The sequence below is a fragment of the Humulus lupulus genome, chromosome 3 (genome assembly GCF_963169125.1).
Source record: "Humulus lupulus chromosome 3, drHumLupu1.1, whole genome shotgun sequence".
NCBI lineage: Eukaryota > Viridiplantae > Streptophyta > Magnoliopsida > Rosales > Cannabaceae > Humulus > Humulus lupulus.
In genome coordinates, this window is record NC_084795.1 from 244,682,986 (window position 1) to 244,704,440 (window position 21,455).

The 21,455-nt window shown below is 37.2% G+C and overlaps 1 non-coding gene across 1 annotated transcript; it reads right to left on the reverse strand.

Annotated features, from left to right (window-relative positions):
- Window positions 1-6,719: 6,719 nt before the first annotated feature.
- On the reverse strand, window positions 6,720-6,826 carry LOC133828250 (small nucleolar RNA R71). The gene has a single exon (XR_009890879.1). It is a non-coding gene; the product is annotated as a small nucleolar RNA R71 (small nucleolar RNA).
- Window positions 6,827-21,455: the final 14,629 nt, after the last annotated feature.

Sequence of the window (21,455 nt, forward strand, 5' to 3'; positions counted from 1 at the left end):
TTTATACTTTTTTTTTTGTTTAAGAAAAACTATATATATATAGTAATTAATGATCTAATCTATATTTACTTGTCAATTTTGTAGTGGTTTGACAAAAACGTATTCAGTGTCAAGGACGACCTACTCCCACTACAAATCAACTGGTTAGCAAGATTGATGCCATTTATCTAATTTTTCTTATAAGTAACTTACTAACTTGATTCGCATGTTCTTATTAATTTTTCTTATGTAAGTATATTGAACTACTTATGTATACATATATATATATATATAAATGACATCTTTTAATTAGTAATGATATGTGAATGCTTTTCTTAATTTTAATTTATACATTACGTTTATTTAGATAATAATTTATAAAATTACGTATATAAGAATATGTTATATGTTATATTATTATATAAATTTATTTATATAAAATATGGTATTTTATACTGAAAAAATTAAATATATTTTTTTTTGAATATATTATTATTAATATAATTTTATTGGTATTAAAATTAATCAACCCAAAATCAAATTATATATGAAAAGAAAAAAAATTATATATTAAAAAAGAACCTTTCTATGCGGTTTTTTTAAAAGGACTGCAGAGAAAGAAATTATTTCTCTATATTTTTTTCGTGAACTTTTCTCTGTGGTCGAATACACTGCAGTGCCCATTACTCCAAAAAATTGTAGTGTATTAAGGAAAAAAAATACGGAGAAAGCCGTATTTTGTAGTAGTGTTATAAAGTAAATATGTTTGTATTAAAGTTTTGCATGACAATTTTTTTGGTTAAAGAAATAACTAAATGGTAAATAAGAGTATGCTTACTGAATTTTTTTTGAAAATGCAAGAACTAAACATGCAGAAATTATCATTTTAAAACGTTAAATTTTAAGAACATTCCCACATATGCATGTTACATGCAAATATATTTTGACGTTCAAATATATGCCTATTATCCAAACACATGACTTTTACTTTGTATCCATGAAGGAGTAATAGCTAGAATTAGCATTATTCTTTTATGATTTTATGTGAAATTATTTTATGTTTGCAATTGCTGTGCAACTAGTGCCACGTGTGCATGACCCATGCATATGTGGGGTACATATGTTGGGCATGAGTATTCTTACGTGATTCTAAGAAACGAACGCTTGGTTAAGATTATAGGCTCATTGTGACGTTTTCGCATTTTACTTTGCTCGGACCTAAGGTAAGGAAGTTAGATAGAATTTTCTATTTTTATGCTATGAAATGGTAAGACTTGTATGTTACAAGAAATAATGTGCTATGGAAATGAAGCTGCTATGATTTGATGATAAGCCAAGTGATATGGAAAAGTAAAATTCTATCTTGATATGTTATGTCAAGTATGATGCAACATGTATTTTCTATGTTTTAATGTGGACTGGATTACATGTGTTTGTATGATGAATGAAAAGAAAATGTTGCTAGCGTGCTGAACGCAATGCAACAAAGGAGTTATTAAGGATATGATAGAACTCAAAGGGCGGACGCGCCGAAGTTATTCAAGGACCTGACATCCTGTTTATCTCATAGAGAAGGTTTTACCAGCCTATGTTATATTGGTTACCTCAAGATGTGGCATGGACAACAGAGGTGCCATGATCAGAAAGAGTATATTTATGATGTATGAATATGATTGCATTCATGATTATGAAATATGAGTATGATGATGTTGTGTACTGCCCTGTTTTATTATACATGTACTTTGATAACTCTACAAAATAGAGTTATTTTACCACATTTTTTTATGCTAATTGTTACTTAGTCTTTAAGTTTTTAAGTAATTTTTAATTTATTAGTCTTATTGTATTTATTTTAGATTTTTATATGTTTTTATAGATATTTTACTATAATATGTTGTAGTTTAATTATTTGAAATTAATATTGTTAAGTTAGAAGTAAAACGATACAATTTTGAGCTTAAATGTTTAAGTAAATTAAGTTTTAATTAATATTTTCATAGAACTTATATTGTATATTTTATTATTGAAAATATTTAGTTTTAATTTAATTTATGTTTATTTTAGTAGATAATTTGTTGCATTTTTTTCTCTTGAAAAGCAAGAAAAATGAAGGAAAAAATAGCATTTTCAAGGAAAAGAAAGGAAAAAAGTTTGCATTTATGAAAGGCCTTCAGCTGCCCAGCAGCTCATCAACCTCCAGGCCCACGCCAGCCCTTCCTCCAGCACCCTCCAAGCCCACACGCCTGCCAACCCTTCCTTCAGTAGCCCCCAGGCCCACTCGGCCCAACTCCCCTCCTCAGCCACCTAGCCAATTTTTCTTTATTTTTTCTTGAGCCCATCAAAGGCACCAATGGTCTCCTTGTCCCCTTGTCCCACAATGCCCAAAAATGCCAACTTTTTACCAAAATTTTCCACATATTTCACAACAAAAATCATCATTACACCCTATAATTTACCTCTACATGCTATATTTACTTTGTTTAATCAATGTAATTAATTTAAGTTGATTATTTTAATGCTCTCATTTTGGCTATAAATATGGAATTTCAAGACCATTTTAAGGTGCATAATTTTTGGTAACTATCATCTTTTCTACCATTTTCTCTCTATCATTCTCTCTTCTATTTTGGTGTTTTTCAAGAGCATTTTCAAGTATGTATTTTATTTATTTTGTAATTTCTATTCTAGTTATGTGCTTCTAATATTTTTCATAAGATTATTAAGATCATGATGAAGCAACTTGTAACTAGGTAATATTTATGTTGTATGTTGATTTCCCTTGTAATGCAACAAAGTTTATGAATTTTTCTTCTTCATATATGTCTTTCAACTTTAATATCTCATATTTTGGATTGTTAGATAATATTGCACTTTGTTCTTCATTTTGCAAAACATAATATTCTTTGTGTAAAATGTGTCATTAAATTGTACACATCCAATGCTTAGAACAAAAATATTATGTTTTGCCTTATAAATAATATTATTTGATTTTTTGTTGTTTCATTAGGTTGATTCACATTAAATACTTTGAAATTATATTTTTTTTTAATAGTGAAGAAAAATCCTATCTTTTTAGAAATAACTTGTGCTTAAAATGATAAATCTATTTGGAAAATGATAGTTTGACTTATTTTAACTATCACTAAAACTTGGGAATCAATATACTAATAAGTATTATTAAACTTACATTTTGTGGATTCTAGTATCTTAATAATCTTTCTTTTAACACTTATTATCAAATCATTATTGGTTTATTTTTATTCTCTTAAATAGCTTTATTTTAAATCTTTTATTTTATGCTCATGATATTAAATCTCATCAATCTTTGGAGCTAGGTTGGAATTTATTATATTTGGTTTAAAATAGTTTTCTTTTTGATTTTAGACAACTCCTTTGGGTTCGATCTCATGCTTGCATGAACACTATACGTCATATACGATTCGTGCGCTTGCGAGTTATAAATATTTAAAACATACCTGTTTTGGGTCCATCAAGTTATTGGCGCCGTTGCCGAGGAGTTACAAGAAAGGAAACGAAATTTATCTCAAGGTTAGTGAATTCTTCTACTAGTTATTTAATTTTTGCACTTAGAAAATATATATTTATATATAAGACAAAAAAAAAAGATAAAAAGAAAATCTGGGACGGTTCTACCACCCATAAAAAAACTTACTTATAAATTTATATATATATATTTAGTTGACGGCACTTGTACCTTCTATCAATCTATCTTTTTAATTTTTATAGTTGACAGCACTTGTGTCTCCTATTTTTGTTGTAATTTTCTTTATTTATTTTGCTGTTATTTTTATTGTATTTTTTTTTTTTTGCAATTTACTAGTTGATGGAAATTTTGCCTCCTATCTAGTTGATGACAATTTTGCCTCCTAGTCTTTTATTTTATATTTTAGTTGATGGCACTTGTGCCTCCTAATTTTTACCTTATTTTTGTTATGGTTGATGGCATGCTATGCCTCCCTACTCTTGCCTAATTTTTTATAGTCTTATTTAATTTTATCTTATTTTTCTTTGTTTTTTTTATCATATTATTGTGTAATTGTGAAAAAGTACTTGAAAAAAAAAAAGAGAAACCTAAATCTTGTCCTTTCACCATAAGCAATTTTTGCTTAAAGGAATTTTGAACAAAATTCCCAATCCGCCTCTACTAATTAACATCGGGGAGTTGTTAGTAGTGTGCGAGTAAGTGGAATCAAATAGGCCTGGGGACAAGTGAACCATAAAAATTATATTGTTGTGAAATCTCTAAAAAATTCTAAGTATGCTTTGTGGTTGCGGTTTTTATTGATCTTCCACATCAGAAAATTGTTTGTTTGAGATTATCTCTGTTGCTTTGTGCAAATTGTATGCATCATTGGGAACGTAACTCTAAAAATCGATTAGGAAAAAGACATTTATCTTTGTTTGAAATTGAAAGAGTTAGTAAAAATTTGAGCATCATGGAACCAATTGCTAATCCTGTTGATGAAAATGTTGTGCCTGAAAAAACTTTGCTTGAATATTTTGCACCTATTTCATCTAATGCTCCTTCATGTATTATTGTAGAGTCCAAGAACTTTACTTAGCTAATTGTTAGTAGTATTATAGTATGTTTAGTGTTATCTTTGTTACTATGGATTTTTGGTTCAGACCGGGAGTTATTTGGACACTCATAGTAGTACTTATAGATTTTCTAAGTTTAACCTATAGTTTAAGAATATTAAGTATAACCTAAGGTTTGATTATATGACTGATATTAAGGATAATATTTGTTATATTATAAGGTTTAGATATCAACCAATAGGATTTTAAGCACATGTTATGAATGGTAATTAAGGATTAAGTATTTTTGAGGATTAAATTAAATAAGGGTAAAGTTTGAATGTTATAGGGTCAGTCAGCAGCTTTGAGTACGTTAAAGGCTTAGTCAAGGCTGTTTACTCCATTCAAACTTAGCTAAAAATGTGTAAATTCGTGTTTAAATATTCAGCGTGTGCCGATATATCGCAGCTATAGGGGGTGATATATCGCAGCACGTAGATACGGAAAACACGAATCGATGCACGGTCGCCTCGGGAACAGTGGTCCAGGCGATATATCGCCTCCTCCAGCATATGTTCAAATGTTTTTGAATTCATTTCCTTTCAGCCATTCAAACTCCTTCAACAGTCCAACATCTTTTGAACGAGTCTTCAGCCTCTGCTGAACGATTATTCAAATGATTTTCACCTAAAAAGCCATTATTTTTATTCAAGTAAAATCAAGATATTTTCATTCCCAAACTCTATAAATAGGACCTAGTACCCAGCCATTATTCACCATTTGCTCTAAGTTCAGAAGCTGCTAGTGTTAAGTGAGTGTGAGAGTGTAAACACTTGGTTTGGGGAAAAACTATAAGCTTAAACATCATAAGCTTATCAAACACTTTGGGAAGTGAGTTCTATAGTATTTCGGTGGAGGTTAGATTGATCTTGCAATCTTTGAGGTAAACCCAAAACTCTAGTTCCTTTCTGTATTTTATGTTATTTCCTTTCTCAAAACCTTCTACTCAGTCCCCTAACCTTATTCTTATTTTGGTTAGGGAATCCAAGCTCTTAAGCATATAAGTCGGTAAGCATGTTTTTTTTTTATGGTTTAGCCTTTCCATCTCTTTCATTTCATCTCCTTTCTTTAGACTCACTCTTTCGTATGGTTTTAGGAGTGTTCCAAAAGTCCCAACTCAGTCCATAATCCCGGTAACTTTGGTAAGGAAAATAGGCTAGAATCAATATGTTATGTGCTTATGTTTTATGTTATTAAAAGTGTTATGATATGTATATATGTGTTTGTAGGCTTGGGCATATGACCCATATGACTAACAAGACCCCAATTGGGTTATGGGCATATGACCTACTTAGCTAGTAGGACCCCACTAATCCCATGGGCATATGCTTGTTTAGTCTATGGGACCCCAAGTAATAATGGCCATTATAATAAGTGTATGTTATATGTATTATGTTAAGTCTTTATGTTTTCTTATGAAATTATGTATATGACTTTGTGTTAGATTTTCCTTGCTGGGCATTAGGCTCACTCCTTTCTGTTTATGTGCAGGAAAATAAGCTTTAGAGGTGGAAAGATTCGTGACGCTTGGAGGATGTGTATCGATGATGAATGGAGTCAAGGGGCCGAGCGTTATTCGATTCGAGGATGTAGTTTCGGTTTTTATGTCTTTTTATATGTATTTTCCGCACTAATTATGTAATGTTTTATTATTTTAAATTATGTTTTTGTTTTAGAAGACAATGGGATCCCATATCCGTTTTGGTATTTACTTTGTAAATAACTCTTATTTTGCAAGTTATTCAATAAATTATGGTATTTTCGTAAAAATGTAAGTTTTATGTATAGTTTCGTTAATGGTCCAAATAGTCTAGATTAGTGGGTCATTACAATTATTTTTCCTACAACTTCTGCTACTCATTTTTAGCTTAAACCAACAATCATTCAATTGTTTCCATCTTTTTATGCATGTCAAAGATAGAGAGGATCCTTACATGCATGTCAAAGATTTCTTAGAAATTTTCTCAACATTTAAATTTCAAATTTTTTCAGATGAATCGGTAAAACTAAGATTATTCCCTTTTTCATTAAAAGACAAATCAAAAGCTTGGTTAAATTCCCTTCCCATGGGGTCTATAACTATATGGGATCAACTTTATAATAAATTCTTGCTGAAATTTTTTCTGATGTCTAAAACTGATAGTTTAAGGAGAGAAATCTTCGAGTTTTTTCAAAAAGATAATGAAGAGTTCTATGAATGTTGGGAAAGATTTAAAAATTTATTATTAAAATGTCCTCATCATGGTTTTGAAAAATGGATATTTGTAAAATATTTGTATGATGGTTTGACTCCCTCTAATCGTGAAGGACAAGAGGCTTGGGACGCCCTTGAAGATTTATCTGTCAATTCACAACAATGGAATTATTTTGATCCTAGGTCTAGGTCAACTAATTCACCAAAAAGAGGAGGAAGGTATGAAGTAAAAGATGAATTAGACTTAAGAACATCTTTAGACAAATTAGCGAGAAAAGTAGAAGCTTTAGCCATAAGCCAAACTATAAATTCTCCAATACAACAAAGAAAAGATGATTGTTCTATATGTTATAGTCCTTGCCATAATGCCCAATCATGTCCTTCTTACCAAGAAGCCTTTTCTGAGGAGGCCAATTCTCTTCATGCTTATGGGAAACCAAATGATAGCCCATTTTCATCCACTTATAATCCAAATTGGAGAAACCATCCAAACTTTTTTTGGAGACAAAACCAACCTCAAATGAATCAAGGGCACCAATACAACACGCAAAACCAAACTCATGCCCAACAAAATCAACCATATCCCCAACAAAGGAAACCTTCCTTAGAAGATAGTTTACAAAAATTTATGCAATGCACTCAACAAATCCTACAAAATCAGTCTCAATCAATTACCAAACTCGAGACACAAGTGGGACAACTCGTTACTGCTTTAGCTGATAGAGAAAAAGAACATTCCCTAGTCAACCTATACCTAATTTAAAAGGTCAATATGAGATAGGAAAGTGTAGTCATAATGGAGAAGTCAAATCAATTTCAACTCTTAGGTCCAGAAAGAACATTGTCAAACCCGATTACATACCCGAGGTTGAAAAAGAAAAAGAAAAAGAAAAGAGTTAGCCTTCTAGTTCTAATGCCAATGACTCTTCAAACAAGGAAACTACAATCCATCCTTTCATTCTAAAAGCCTCATTCCCACAAAGATTACTTCCAATTAAAAAGGCAGCCTATATTATGACATCTTAGAAGTTTTTAAACAAGATAGTATCAATATCCCTTTCTTAGATGTCATTAAACAAATTCCTACCTACTCTATATTTTTAAAGGATCTTTGTACTGTTAAAAGAAACACTAATGTTCCTAAAAAAGTGTTTTTAACTGAACAAGCTAGTTCTTGTTAAATATAAAGATGTAAAGAACGCCCTAAACTAGTACTTAATAAAACATTCACATTTTCATTGGTCTATAAAAGAAAGCAACTTATTATAAAGGTTTTCAGTGGGGTCTTGCTTAAAAACATGCAAGTTGGGCCCAATAGTTTTAAAAGAAAATATGAGTTTTTATGCAAAGTTCCAAAAAAAAACAACCAATAATTGAAGTCCCACTGATAAGTTTAAAAAGTCTTATGAAACATAACATTATTAAAATGACGTCTTTAAGTGATCGTTTTTCGTCCATAGGATGCCCCACGCCATACACACCAGGACGATAGAACTTCCCACATCACCATGCGTGCCATGGAGAAACCTATTTGCTACCTGGAAGGGAAACTAAGGGGGTGAGCTAAAAGCCCAGTAAGAAAGTACAAACAACAAGCAAGTAAGATACAACAATTTACAAACACTATCGTTCATCTTTATACATCATAGCATCATCGTAAAATAGGAATCAATATCATAAACGTAAACATATTACCACCATCATATCATGAATATCATAACATCATAACGGAATCATAAACATCACCAAACATCATAACATAACCATAACCAGACATCATAACACGTTCATACACAATTCCTTGTGAACATGGCCCGCTAACTTGTCCATGCCACTCTTTAAGGTAAACAAGAGTCTTTGGTCATTGAACAACCTCAGCGCGTCCACCCATGGAGTTACCTCTTCATATCCTTAGTAACTCGGGTTACGTCTTCTTTATCTTTAGCAACCCATTTTGATGTGTCGCGTTCATCACGCTAACATACATTCATAACAATAACATATTCATACAAGCCAACATATCATCACATTATGACATTCATAATTCATAACATTTCATTCACATAACAGTCTTACCATTCACAGCATAAACAATCATAAATTCTATCTAACTTCCTTACCTCAGGTCCAAGCTAAGTAAATTCTGAACTTCTCAACGAGCCTATACCATAATCAAAACGACATTTCTTAGCTTCATATAATTACTATTTTGCCCCTTTCATACAACTCATGTGTGCATGGGCCATGCACACATAATAAGAGTTACAGAGAACATGCAAATATACTTAATTACACATAAGGCCATAAAAAGAATAATGCTCATTTTACCTACTTTGCATGCATGATCTTTCTATAAAAACTACATGGTTGAATAATAGACATAATTTTGGACGTAAAAGTGTATTTGCATGTAACATGAATACGTGGGAACGTTGCGTAATTGTGGTGTTTAAAAACGATAATTCTACACGTCTTACTTCTATCGTTTTAAAATAGACTTGTAACATGCTTTGCTTACCATTATTTATTTTCTTAAAATTTCTAGGTTGATTAAATCTCTCAAGACATTATTTTATTTTATAAAATAATTTTATTTAGCCATTAAGAAAATATAAAAGACCATTATTATCTTCAAATTACAAAGAAATAACAAAGGCATTGGAAATTATTTTAAAAAGAAAAATACCACTACAACAAATTTGATATACAATGACTCCCTACAATGTCTTACACCATTGGTGTAAGACATTAAAACTTATCAGGGGTTTTAAATGTCTAATGGTGTAAGACATTGAAAGTGTATATTAATGGCTACAATTGGAAGACATTGAAAATGGTGGAAGACGTTGGAAATAGGCTGGGGTAGTGTTTATGGGTACATCCAACGTCTCCCACTGGGAGACGTGGGACACGTGGCACGTCTCCCAGTGGGAGACGTTGGATGTGCACATCTTTTGAATCATCTTTTGATTATGAGTGTCCAAAATTGTTATAATAATGATATTTATGTTTCACAGATGGAGGCTGATCCTTTTGGTGGTAGTTCTGATGAGGGGGAGCAACGCCCTCATTCTCAGTCAGTGGAACAAGAAAATAAATCTGTGAGAGGACGTACATGGATGTCTAGAAACACCAAAAAAAGGAGTGAAGGACATCTTACTCCTGTTGAATACAATGAGTATGGTCAACTAGTGGGTGAATCTAGAAGTAATGTTTCATCACAGCTTGGATCAGTTGTTCGAGCAACTGTGTCCATCAACATTAACAGTTGGAAAGATGTTAGTGTGGTGGATAAAAATAAAATATGGGACACAATGAAGGTATATTTTTATTAATTATATTTCATTTAATGTTTTTAAAATATATATTTTTTTGATAATATGTGTTGACTGCGTTTTTAGCCAACGACGTGAGAACGTCAAATATGACGAACCTTCAAGAGAATGTAAACGACAACAGACGGTATAAACAAGAAAAGTAAATAACACAGAATTTTTATAGTGGTTCAGCCCCGATTGTCGGTAATAGCCTAATCCACTTAGAGTTGTGATTTATAAATCTATACTCAAGATCAGATGGACTATGCCAACTGAGTTTCTTCAGTATAAATTGTGAAAAATACAAGAATTCTCTCTAATTTCAGCACTTTCTCTCTCTAGAATAGACAGACCCAATTTTATCTCTCTAGAAAGAATAAGCAGAAGGGGTCCCTCTCTCATCTCATAAGCTCTCTATTTATAGAGATGGGATCCTCAACTGATATCCCCTTATAATAGGGATATTTTATTATATTTATTACATTTATATTACAAATAAACATTCAAAATTCAAAATGTAACAAATTCCCCATTTGTGGGAAGAATGAGAGATTCCCGCGCATGTTGTTGAAGTTGTGTCTGACTTAGTCTCCTCTAGCTAGTTGGTCCACCTCCTACTCACTACCCATGCAAGTGCTGGTTAAACATGCATGGTGGTAGGACATGCTTTGGGTGGGTTGAACGTGCATGGTTCTCCTCGAACATGTACTCTCCTCTAGCATGCCATGTTCCTCCTTGAACCAATCTCCTTGGCTTCTCCTCGGACCAAGGTGGTTCGAGGCAACTTCCTTGGCACCTCACCTTGAACGACATTGAGGCAACCTCACCTTGGACAACATTGAGGGAACCTCACCTTGGACAACATTGAGGGAACCTCACCTTGGACAACATTGAGGGAACCTCACCTTGGACAACATTGAGGGAACCCCACCTTGGACAACATTGAGGCAACCCCCTTTAGCATCTCCCAAACATGTCCGATCGAACAGTGTATAGACTTTCCTTATGAAAGTCTAAGTCTCCATTCTCTTGCATGAGACTCCTCCTCCTTAGCTATTTACCTTGGGCACGTTCGAGCCAACACTTAGAAAACCTTGGGAGGCTTACCTCCTACACACCCTTGGGGTCTCCTAGGACCACACCCTCCTTGGGGTCTCCTAGGACCACACCCTCCTTGGGGTCTCCTAGGAGGCACTCTCCTAGATGCATTCTCCTTAGCCTCCTAGGATGCATTCTCCAATTTTTGGGTATAACATTTGCCCCCCAAGTTTATTATACGATTCCCCTCGTATGATAAACTTTTCTTCTAGCAAAATGCTCTTGAGGTCATCCAAAAGCTCCTATCCGGATGATAACTTTCACATAAACTCCCATGACAAAACTTGTCTTGTGATTTCTTCAAACTCTATTTTCTTGATGTAATGAAAATATAAGCTCCCTCTGTATATGTTGCAAAAACATCATAGTATAGAGGCAGGTTGTTAAAGCATCGTGATCCGATCGGATGCTAGGACTAGGGCCCTTGAACAAGATTGTTCGATCGGACACATGCATTAGGCTCCTTGGACATGCTCGGCTTGTACCATGCAAAACATGGTCTCCTTGGATGTGATCCGATCGGACCTGGACACTCTTCTTGGCATCTTCAACCATGTCCGATCGGACAATGCACTTTTGGCCCAAAACTAACTCCATCTTTTGGCTTGTATGGGACTTCTCCTCTGACTTGCTCCGAGCCAACCATTTTGGAACACATGCATGGCCTCCTCGGACATGGTCCGATCGGAGCTTTCATGACATGGTTCGATCGGGCAAAGCTTGACCAAGGAAGCGTCCAGCCTTCCTTCACGCGAGCCCAGCGTGAATTCCCCCAGGATGTCCGATCGAGCATGGGAGTTTAAGGGGGTTCAAAGTCTACTGCCAAGTCGGGCATTTCAATGCAAAGATAGGTAAGTGTGGTCCGATTGGACTACACAATTGCCTAAAGTTTTCAATGCCCGATCGGAAGTGATCACTCGCCTCGTTCAAAGAAATGCATGCCTCAAGCCTTAACAACAGCCCACCATCTCCGATCGGATGCAGCCTAGTTGTTCGGACACCAACACTTAGACGCACACGGGCCTACCTGAACACTTATGGCATCCGCTTTGGCTCTCCTCGGTCATGTCCCAGCTACAAATTTTTGGAAGCCCAAACTAAGGTCCGATCGGACACCTCTTGGCTCCTCCAATCATGTCCGATCGGATGCATATACTCTTAGACACAAGGCAGGCAGGCATGCACTCTTGAGTTTATCTTTTGGGCATGCATGGGACCTCTCCTTGGACTTGGTCCGAGCCAATCTTTTTGGAAGCTCACCAAGTTAAGGTCCGATCGGACCCTTGGCACACATGCATGGCCTTCTCCTCGAACATAATCCGATCGAAGCTTTCATGACCTTTCCTTGAACCAAGGTCCAAGCCAATGACTTGGCTTCTCCTCGGACATGGCCCGAGCCAAACATTTGGCTCCTCCATCAAGGTCCGATCGGGTACCACACTTCTTGTCCGATCGGACACTTCTTTTCTTATGGTGCCAAAGACCTAGGTCCGACTGGATACTTCTTGTTTCCTCTTGGTCGAATGTAGCACCTTAGGCACACTTCTTGTCCGATCGGACACTTCTTTTCTTATGGTGCCAAAGACCTAGGTCCGACTGGATACTTCTTGTTTCCTCTTGGTCGGATGTAGCACCTTAGGCACCAATATTTCTAGCCTAGATCCTTGGACGTAGGTGAGATGCTCCTTGGATCAACATGCATCCGATCGGCCATCTCAAAGTATGCTTGGACACCCAATTTTTCAAACACTTTAAGCACCTGTACTGATCGTGAGCATGGACAAACAGGCATAAGCCGTGTTAACATGAATGCAATGCAATGCAATGCAATGCAATGCATGGAACAGTAGCCAGCCTTCCAAGCATTCCTTCTCCGATCGGACATAGGCAGCATCACCATTTGGACGCTTCTCCTTGGAACTAAACACATCACCTCAGACGAATGCCCCCCACTCCGATCGGATATAATGTAGCTTCCAACCACTCAAGCGTGTTTCTCCTCCTCAGATGCAGTACCTTAGGCACCAATATTTCTGGGCCTAGATCCTTGGACGTAGGCGAGATGCTCCTTGGATCAACATGCATCCGATCGGCCACCTCAAGGTATGCTTAGACACCATATTTTTATGCATTTGCTTGGGCACTCTTAGGTACTTTTAGGAAAAACCATCAAAGCACCTTGTTCGACCCTCCCAAATTTATTTTGAGAGATTGATTTCTCTCAATCAATCTTAGTGAAAACTTGACTTCTCCTCCCAAGGACAAATTTTCACCATGTAGCATCTATTTTGCATGCATTTGTTTGATTCACTCCAGGGAATGTTGATCGATGATACATGCTTAGCCGACCAGGGAAGTTGTATCTGCTCTCCTGAGCAAGAAAACTTTGCACCTGGTGAGCTAAACTTGTAGCTGTTGGCACTTATACTTTACTTCTCTCTATTAGCTTAAAACATTCTAAGTCTCCTCTAGACTTAAAAAGTTATAAGTTTTTTGTGAAGAGTAAAGTCACTCTGGTGTATGCCTTAGATTTTCGCATGAGTACTTAGTTTTCTAACTTAGAAATTCTAGACATTTCATAAGTCCATGCTAAGTATACTTTCTCACACTCTTGTTGCTCTAACATTTTATGAGCATGATGTTTATGGTCACACGAATATCTGCTCCTAACTTGAAATTTTAAAAATTCCAAGTTACTTAAGCTTTGCCAAGCAAGTTAGCTTAATGGCCTTTTTGGACTTCGAAAATTTACAAGTCAGCCTAAAAACAGATATATTACCTCGTGCTCTTATTGCCTGTGTTAAGTTATATACCAGCATACCCCATGTGCCCCCCAGGTGGTTGGAGGTTGAAAGACCCTTAGTCACTTGCTACATGACTGAATCTGTTCGAGCAGTTAACTACTCGTGAAACACATAGGATATATGGAAAATACTCAAGCAGTTGAACACTGCTTGAACACATCGACCAGTTGAACACTGCTCGGATAACTAACACACATGCATATTTGTAGCAAGAATCGACCACGCTGCGCGCTGCGCGTAGTCTCTTTTATTACTCGTAAATTAAAAATGACAAAACATGTTTAACAACGAGTCTTAAACAACCAAAATTGTTCAAAATAAAATGTCTGGTTAACAAATAACCAGTTCATACACCAAACTTAAATAACAAGTCTAAAAAACTCGAAATCAAGCTACCACTCTGAAAGCGGTATTTAAAAATAATATCTCCTTCGACGCTCTATGTGCACGCCACTCCAACGATTCCTGCTCCTAGCACTCCTCCTCAGCATACCCCTCCTCTTGCTTCGTTGCTCTCCTCAGCTAAGGGTGGACCTCCACATATAGTGTCTACGGTGAAGTCCACGGGTCCAGGCTGCAAGGGTGGAGATTTTTGTCGCTTGAATCCGGAGTTGCTTCTACCTCCTTCTCCTTGGGGTGTCTCTGCTCGGTACTTCTTCAACTTGCCCGACCGGAGAAGAAATTCTATCTCGTCCTTGAGGTGGTTGCATTCATTTGTGTCGTGACCATAATCTTCATGGAAGCGACAATACTTGTTCATGTCTCTCTTCCTCATCTCTCTCCTGATGGGTGGAGGCTTCTTGTAAGGAACCTCCTCTTGACTAGCAAGATATATCTCTGCTCTACTGGTTGAGAGAGTGGTGTAGTTGGTGAATTGAGGCTCATACTTGGTTGGCTTCTCACTTGAATCCACCTTTGCCTTCTTTTCTTCATGGTGGTCAGACCCATTACTTCTACGTTTCTTTCCACCATCACTAGGAGAGTCACTTGGTCTGCTTGGGTTGTTTATGCCATTCTCCCCTTTCTCTATTGCATCATCCAAATTCATATATTTTTCCGCCCGGTCAAGAAATTGTTGAAGTGTTGAAATTGGATGGCGATGGATGCTGTCCCATAGAGGACTCCGATAAATTATCCCAGCAGATATAGCAACCATCTTCCCTTCGTCTCCTACAGCAGTTGCTCTATTGGCTTCTCTCATGAACCTCTGTATATAGCTCTTTAGAGACTCATCTTTTCTTTGTTTGATATCTGCCAAGTCGTTGGCATAAACTGGTGGAGTCCGGGCAGTGCTAAATTGTCTACAAAACTCCTTCCTGAATGACTCCCAAGAGGTAATGGAGTTTGGTTTAAACCTCCAATACCACTCTTGGGCAGTGTCCGTCAAGGTGGTGGGGAAGACTCTACACCGATAGTCATCACTCACCCCGAGTAGTTCCATCTGGTCCTCAAACTTCCCAACATGTCTTATTGGGTCCGCCTTTTCGGTATAAATTGGCAGTATCGGTGCTTTGTACTTTGCTGGTGGTTGGGCTGCTCTTATTCGAGCAGAGAACGGGCTGCCACTCCGGTAGTCTATCGGATCTATCTCGGAAGGTCGCTTCGACAAACCTTGCACTGCAGCTGCTAGCATGTCAAGCTGGGCTTGGATAGCTGGTGCAACTGATGAGGTTCCAAGGTTTTGACCGCCTGGTCGGGCATTACCATCTGGCACGCCACCGTAAAGTATTTCTAATTGACTGGTAGGACGGTCCAGATTTTGCCCTTCGACCGGGACGGTCCTCCTCTTGTTGGTGATAACGTCCCTCAGATCCTTCTGAGAAGCATGCTCTCCTACCCGATCAAACACCGTACTCTTCGATTTCCCAGTGGGCTTACTACGTGGGACTTCATCTCTCCTGCTACGCCGCTGGTCGGGGTGCAATGGAGGCTTCTTGGCACGCTCTGGGCAGTGTTCTCCTCCTTGTGGGTTGTGGCCCTCCTTTTCCTTGGATTGGCTGGTTGGATGACTATCAGCCTCATCCCCCCCATGCCCATCTTTGAACTGAGAGGTCCTCTTCTCTCTAGGAGATTTATTTTGCTCCTGCCCAGGTGGAGTCTTTTTACTGCCCGATCGGTGACTTCTGGAGGGGGTTCTAGAGTGCTCCCCTTGGGTTGAGGTAGTGTGCGATCGAACTCCATCTCCCTCACTAGGTGGGTTATTACCACCCCTCCTTGGTCTATCATTACTCCTACCACCAGCTTCTGTGGTCCTTGCTCCTGGAGTGGTTGCCCCTCGTGCTGTAGCTTGGGCATTGGCCTGGGCCAACTTGGTAGCAGCCTCCAAAGCAAGCGCTGCTTCACGATGTTTCTGGTTGACCTCCTCCTGTTGTTGTCTGAGCTCCTCACTTCTGGCCTCCATATCGCGTTTTTGCTGCTCTAAGGCAGCTCTCTGCCTGGCCATCTCTTCAGCAAACGCCTCTTGCCTAGCGTGGAATCGTGCCATCTCCTCCTGGAAGGCCCCCATGGTCTCTTGGAGCTCTTCAACTCCTGGAGTCACATCCTCAAGCATGACCCTAGGTTCATTCTCATGATATTGTGGGCAAGGACCTTCAGATCTAGCAGGTTCTTTAGAGGAGTTCGTCCTCTTGGAAGCAGCAGTGGTGTTCTTAGGCGCCATCTTGCTTCAGGGACCGTCTGTTCTTCTCTTCAGGCTCTCAATGAAAGCACCAAAATGTTGACTGCGTTTTTAGCCAACGACGTGAGAACGTCAAATATGACGAACCTTCAAGAGAATGTAAACGACAACAGACGGTATAAACAAGAAAAGTAAATAACACAGAATTTTTATAGTGGTTCAGCCCCGATTGTCGGTAATAGCCTAATCCACTTAGAGTTGTGATTTATAAATCTATACTCAAGATCAGATGGACTATGCCAACTGAGTTTCTTCAGTATAAATTGTGAAAATACAAGAATTCTCTCTAATTTCAGCACTTTCTCTCTCTAGAATAGACAGACCCAATTTTATCTCTCTAGAAAGAATAAGCAGAAGGGGTCCCTCTCTCATCTCATAAGCTCTCTATTTATAGAGATGGGATCCTCAACTGATATCCCCTTATAATAGGGATATTTTATTATATTTATTACATTTATATTACAAATAAACATTCAAAATTCAAAATGTAACAAATTCCCCATTTGTGGGAAGAATGAGAGATTCCCGCGCATGTTGTTGAAGTTGTGTCTGACTTAGTCTCCTCTAGCTAGTTGGTCCACCTCCTACTCACTACCCATGCAAGTGCTGGTTAAACATGCATGGTGGTAGGACATGCTTTGGGTGGGTTGAACGTGCATGGTTCTCCTCGAACATGTACTCTCCTCTAGCATGCCATGTTCCTCCTTGAACCAATCTCCTTGGCTTCTCCTCGGACCAAGGTGGTTCGAGGCAACTTCCTTGGCACCTCACCTTGAACGACATTGAGGCAACCTCACCTTGGACAACATTGAGGGAACCTCACCTTGGACAACATTGAGGGAACCTCACCTTGGACAACATTGAGGGAACCTCACCTTGGACAACATTGAGGGAACCCCACCTTGGACAACATTGAGGCAACCCCCTTTAGCATCTCCCAAACATGTCCGATCGAACAGTGTATAGACTTTCCTTATGAAAGTCTAAGTCTCCATTCTCTTGCATGAGACTCCTCCTCCTTAGCTATTTACCTTGGGCACGTTCGAGCCAACACTTAGAAAACCTTGGGAGGCTTACCTCCTACACACCCTTGGGGTCTCCTAGGACCACACCCTCCTTGGGGTCTCCTAGGACCACACCCTCCTTGGGGTCTCCTAGGAGGCACTCTCCTAGATGCATTCTCCTTAGCCTCCTAGGATGCATTCTCCAATTTTTGGGTATAACAATATGCTTCTTATTACTTTCAAACTTGCAGAAAACTTATGATTTGGACCCCAAACAAAAGCAACAGATGTTGAAGGATGCGGGAAAGTACTTCCGAAATTGGAAGACTAATCTTACAAGGGTACACGTTTATGACGCTTTGAAAAAATACCCAAATGAGTTCCCGCCAGCTTTGCCATTTGGATTTGAGAATGTCATAACTCCGGATGAATGGTTAACGTTTGTGAACTCAAGATTAACTCCCGAGTGGCAAAGAAAGAGAGAGGAGATGCAAAATTATCGAGCACTGAATAAATACAATCACAACCTCTCTAGAGGAGGCTATGTGCGTATTGAAGAGATGTTAATGGAACAAAGTGGGAAAAGTCTGACTGAACTTGATAGGGCAGACTTATGGAGCATGGGTCGTCGGAATGCAAAAGGAGAGCTCGTTGGAAAGGCCTCTGAGATTCCAAAAATATTGTAAGTGCTCATATTTAATAATGTTGATATATCAAATTATTAGCTTATATATATATAACTTTCTGTGAATATTGTTTCACAGGATCATTACCGGCAACTCCAAGCTGAGGGTAAATGGGCACCTGATGGCCCTGATGATGTGCTGACGAGGGCGTTGGGCACTCCTGAGCCTCGAGGACGTGTTAGGGCTGGAGGACACAATGTGTCCCGCTCAGTATACTGGAATACTCCAACACCTACCTCAACGAAAAATAAATCAAAAGCCTCTTCTTCGAATGATGACATTAGAAAGGAATTTGAAGAAAGATTTCGAAAACAAGAAGAAGAGCATCGTCAACAAGCACAACGCCTAGAAGAGCGCCTTCAGCAACAAGATGAGTTCTTGAGAAAATTATTGGCCCAACAGAGCGGGTCAGGATCTAACGTTGGAGTCCCACCAGTGCCATCATCATACTATGTGCCCGACCCACCAGTGCCACCAGCGCAGGCGTCCTACTATACTCCAGACCCAGTAGTGCCTCAAGCAGAACACCACATTGTTGCACTACAACCGCTTTTGCAAGAGGTAATTAAACTTTCTTGAATATTCTGAAACCAAATAAATTTCTTTACTGCTTCAACATGATTATTTGTATATAATATGTTTCTTATGCAGGGCCGAGCATGCCAATTAGCAATTGGTTCGGTTTCAAACATTGTTGCATCAGGTACACTCATTGAAAGAGAGGCAGGCAACAACTTCCAAGTTATGATTACGAGTGTTCTTAAGCCAACCTGTCCTCTCCCTTTTGCATATCCTGATTTGGACATGTACATAGTTGCTCAGACCATTGGGACGCCAATAGCGTGGCCTAAGGATTTTGTCATTATATCTGAAGATGTAACTCATGAGGTGATGCCATGTTTTTACATAATTATCTTTACAATTCTATTTTTGTTTGCAATTTTTTTAATTGTTGATATAATTGTATACAGACTCCCTCTACAAGTAGGACCAAATCACAACGACCAAGAGCTCCATCAACACAACAACCTCGAGAAAGAAGACGACAACAAACTCCTCCAACACAATTGGCCCACACTCCATTGGAACGATTACAGAATATCGTATCTCATTGGGATGATGGCGAGTGTGTCAATCTAGGCATAGAGTCTGAAGTTTTTGATCAGGATATGTCTCACTGTTATATATTTAAGGATGACATACTTCAGTTTGCTCGAAAGGAGAAGATTGGACAAGCAGTACTCGTCAGCTACATGAGGTATATATCTCACAAATAAGTTTGTTCATTTAATTTTCTAATTTGATTTATTCATTCATATAACAATTTTTCATATTTTTGTATTAGGTTCATTTACAGATATGTGGTACAACAAGGTCGCCAAAATAAGTTTTTATTTGTCAATCCTAATATCGTCGCCACTCAAGGGAGTTCATTCAACGATCGTGTTCAGAATCTGTTCAGACATTGCAATGACGTAAAATCAAAAGAACAAGTTATGCTTGTCCCTTGGAGCCATGGGTAAGTTTAAAAAGTTGTCATTTTTCCGACCCATATCAATAATTTCTTTGTTTAACATTTGAGCTATAATTTTTTTTTTCTTATACAGTGAGCATTGGATGTTGCTTATTTTGGCACCATATGCATATCATGTTTATTGTTGTGATCCGGTGAATTCAGAGCTAAATAACCGTGAGGAGATTGTATCAGTGATCGTTAGCGCTTTCAATCTTTTTTTCTCTATGAATCTTCCTGATGTCGAGATCCCTGATACTCTACGCATTAAGCAACCTCAGGTAAGTAACTTTAGCAGAAATTTTTGAACATTTATAATAATTAAGTAGTATAATATGTATGCATTTTTTAAAAAGTTTCAATTTAATAATAAATTACTCATATTTTTAAATAATTAGTGTCCACACCAACCGGACAATGTGGCATGTGGATACTACTTAATGAGGATGTTGAAGGATTTGATTGAACATGCGAGTCCCGGGCATTACTTGAGAACGGTATTATTAATTAAAATTTACAAATTATTTTTGAAACTATAAATGTAATCAAATAATTAATTAATATATTTTACTTTATATTTCTTGCAGCTAACACGCACATCATATACAGAGGCACAAATTGATGAGTTGCGACAAGAATGGGCGACATATATGTTGCCGATAATCCAAAGTTACCGACCTCATTGATAGGTTTTTTTTTTAATTTTTTAACTCTTTCTTCATACACAATGCAATATTTGTTCATTTTGAATATTTCTAACAAATATTGTATTTCTTGTATATATCTAACAAATATATTTTTTTCTTTCAATTTAATTGATTGTTAAATTAATTTAAATTTAGATTAAAATAATTTCAATTTAAATTAATATTATTTCAATTTAAATTAATATTATTTCAATTTAATTAATTATTAAATCAAATTAAAATAATATTAATTATAAATTTATTTAATTTATTTTTTTTAAATGTGGGAGACTTTCAATGTCTCCCATTGGGAGACGTGGGAAGTGACTCACCTCTCCCAATGGGAGACGTGGGATGTCTCCTAGGGACTTCCCACGTCTCCCATTGGGAGAGGTGAGTCACTTTCCACGTCTCCCAATGGGAGAGGTGGAACGTTGACTTTCCACCTCTCCCAGTGGGAGACGTGAGAAGTGAGGCACGTCTCCCAATGGGAGACGTGGGATATATACCTACAATGATCCTAGCAACAACGTCTCACTAAGTGGGAGACATTGTAGACTTCCAATGTCTCCCAATTAAAGTCATAAAACCTCTATTTTGTTGTAGTGTACCTATGATTACCATGTTTCCTTAGAAAAATCAATTTAATATTGATTAATTGTGTTACATAGATGATGTGAGAAAAATATATTTTATGTGTGGAAAAATATATTTTATTTGAATTATTTTAAGGCTTAGTTTTATGTAACATAATTCATAAGTGACCATTAAATAATCATTTTAAACATTTTAAACTAAACTTTCAGCCACCTTTTAATTTCTTTAAAAATCACAAATAAATTAAATTCAATATTTTCCTTAATCAAAATAAAGAAAATCATAACTATTAAAATATACA